Consider the following 3,786-nt stretch of genomic DNA (forward strand, 5'->3'; position numbering starts at 1 on the left):
GGGACTTGGTAGTTTACAATACTAGCTGGGTTTGAAAGAAAGCAGGACCAGGAGTGGTGGTAGCCTTAAAGAGACATTGCTTCTGGTGGAGAACCAGATAAGGAGGGCTGTCTTCCTTTCTCATAGCTCTAAGGGGCACTAGAGGGAAAATTAAAAGATCCTGCAGAAACTTAAATGAGACAACACACAACCTATTCTCCCCCATTATTGCTTAAAGAAACTGCATTTCATTATACTGACGGTGTTCTTGAGCTAGAAACCCTGGTTACAAAAATGCTTAGGAATGGGAAGGAAGGAAGAAATGGGAAGAGAGGAAGGAATGAGAAGGGAGGATGGGACAGACATGAGGGAAATGACTATTAACAGAAGAATTTTTTAAAAATCAAAGGAAACTATACACCTCTTTTCAGGTAAATTTGTAAAACTAAAATGAAATAGAAAATTCCTTAGAAAGACCAATTTATACAGAAGAAAATAAAAAATAAAACTATCAAGAACTACTTACTCCACATGACATTACTAGGTTCACATAATTTAACAAAGGATTTTCAAACATTCAGAACCAGGGAGTCGCAATACTACTTAAGTTGTTTCAGAGCATAGAAAATGAGGAAAAACTTCCAAACTCTTTTTATAAAGCAAATATGGCATTATTATCAAAATTTGATAATTGGCGGCAACAAAACAGACAAAAATCGGCCAATATCTCTTATGAGCAATAACAAATCCTGAGCAGACTCCAATACTACAATAAGGAAATAACACACCATGGCTCTGCTGTGGGACATTTGAGCAGAGACTTGAAGAGGGAGCAAGCCACATATACAGCCTTGATTACAAACTGGATAAGGACATTAAAGGAAGAATTACAAGCCAATCTCAGTCATGAAAACGGACACAAAATGCTAACAACCCAAACACAGCAATGTACTTAAAAATTAATACATCGTAATCAACTTGGATTTATCACAGGAATGCAGGAATGTAGATTTGGTTTAACTTTAGGCAATTATATACATTGTAGTCACCACATTAACAAATTAATGAGAAAAGATCATTTCAATAGATACAGAAAAAGAATTTAATAAAATGCAACACTCATTCATGATTTAAAAAAACAAAATGACAAACAAGCAAACAAAAAACTCCTAACAAACTAAGAATAGACGTTAAGCTTTCAAAAAGGGCAACTACCAAAATCATACATACCGTTTTGTTACGGAACCAGGTTCATTTTGCCTGATGCCCAGGAAGCCAAAACGCCGAGACGCTGAGGTCTGCAGCAAAGAGAGCGCTTTTTCATAAGGCAGCCAAGCGAGGAAACAAGAGGACAAACCTCAGGGCTACTTCCCAGAAGGCAAAGCGTTGGGGTGTTTATGGGATAGCCAATAAAGAAGCAGGGCGGTCTGAGGCGTAGGCAGCGTATGGAGCGTGGGGAGCGTGGGGAAAAGTAATTGGAGAAAGGTGTGGTAATTGGCTGTTCTGCGCAGGTGTAACTCAGCTAAGGACCTCTGCAGAGGGTAGAGGTTTTGGCCCTCTGATGTCAAAAGTTCACCAAATAGACAATCTCATTGCCCAGTTGGTTCTATCCAGTCTTACTCAGCTCAGTGGAACTATACACAGCTGACTCAAAGTTCCCGGAAAACAACTTGGGCAAACATCTTATTGTTTAGGCTAAGCGAAGTTTGGAGGACGTGAAAGTCTTAAAATGACCTTGTTTAGTGAAGGCAGGCAGGTGAAATGGATTTAAGCCACAGTTTCTGTACCACCATTGTTAATAGAAACTTTAGAAGCACGTCCTTTAAAATTAGGAAGAATACCTAGTATTGATGCTTCTACGCATCTCCATGCTAAAGATTCCAGTCAGTGCAGTCAGAAAATGAAAAAAAAAAAAAAAAAAAAAAAGCCCAAGAATTAGAAAGAAACAAAAATGTTATTATTCACAGATGATACAGTATGAGTCCAGACTCTACAAGTTATTAGAAGTAACAAGAGTGTTTAGCAAATTGTTGGATATAAGAAAAAGATCCATATCAGAAATAAATTGGATTTTTATATACCAGCAACAATTAGAACAAAATTGAGGCAAAATATGTTATTTATGAATAATTCCAGTAAAAGTACAAACCCGACATAGGGAAAAATTTTTAACTTTATTGAATGATATTTTTAAAATTCTAAATAAATGGAAAATATGGTATGTTCAAGAATAGGAAGACTCAGTTCTCTCCAACTTGATCTATAGATTTAGTGTAGTTCCAATCAAAATACAGTAGTTTTTTTTTTAAATAGAAAACTAATTCTAAAATTTACTTGAAAAGCAAAGTCCAAGAATATACAGGATACTCCTGAAGAAAAAATAAGGTGTGAGACTTGCCCTAGTAGATGCCAAAGTTAGAATGATGAAAACTGTTGTTTTGGCACAGCGATAAGCAAACTGAATAGTGGAACAGGCTAGAGAAGCAGAGTCAAGAACATACAGAAACTTGAGAGATGACATAGCTGTTTTAACATGCACTATTCAATGAATTGGCTTCTGCACTGGTGGGTGATGGGGGTGGGCGGTAATTGGATCCTACCTGACACTAGGCAGAAAAATCAATTCTAGATGACCAAAGACTTAAAAATGAAAAATAAAACCTGAAATCTTTCTATTTTTATGACTTCAGGATAAATTTCTTTGAAAAGATACAGAAAACCAGTTATAAATATTAACATCTAGTATATATAAAGGCCTATTAATCAATAAGAAACACATAACCCAATTAAAAATGAGAAACTCAGATATTTTAAGGAAAAGGAAATGCAAATGGCCAATAAGCATAGCAATAGCTTAATCTTACAAATTGATAGGAGAAATATAAAAGAAGTCCCCAAAGAAATATCATTTTACATCTACTAGAATGGCAAAATTAAGAAATCTGCCTATACCAAGTGATGAGTACATTGAACAATGGGAACTCACTCATTTGGTGGGAGTATAAATTGGAAACCAACTTGGCATTACGGAATAGCATCTAGCCTATAACAGGGCAACTTCACACCCAGATACTCTGTAAAAACTTTAGCAAGAGATTAGAATATTCACAGTAGCATGGTTTATATAAGCTGTAATCTGAAAATAACTCACATGTGCACAGACAAGAAAATCAATTAATAAACTGGAAGAGAGGCACAATGTAACATTATGCAGCAGTGAAAATAAAAGAATTATGGCTACCTGTAATAATGTAGATTCTTTTAGTGACATAATGTTAAAAAGCGAGTGGCAGAACACTGCATAGAATATGGTAGAACTTTTTGTACTCCCCAAACACATCCAAAACTAAGCAGGGTTGTTTAAGGACACATGTATGTGCGGGGAAAAAAACTTAGAAAATGAGAGGGTCCAATGATTTACACAAAATTCAGGATAATTAAAAAAAAAAATCCCTGAATAGGTAATGGGGTGGGGGATGGGATGGAAAAGACTTTCTGAGGAGATTCAATGGGTTCTGGTAAAATTCTACTTCACAAATTAAGTTGTGTGTTCTTCATATTTCATAAATTACATATTATTTTGCAACTTTATTATTAAAATATCATAACAATTTTAACCTTGAATCACGAAGAGACACAAGAAAGCAACCGACCTCAGGTGTATAAGCCACTCACTGCCGCCGGCAAGGCACTCTGGGTCAGCATCTCGCGGGCTTGTTGCCCGGTGGGGCGGGCCCCAGGGCTGCTGCACGCATGCGCCTTAAAACCAACCAATCAGCGACGTTCCTGGGCGGGGCCAGGCAGGCT

Source organism: Camelus ferus, chromosome 12 (genome assembly GCF_009834535.1).
Source record: "Camelus ferus isolate YT-003-E chromosome 12, BCGSAC_Cfer_1.0, whole genome shotgun sequence".
Taxonomy (NCBI): Eukaryota; Metazoa; Chordata; class Mammalia; order Artiodactyla; family Camelidae; genus Camelus; species Camelus ferus.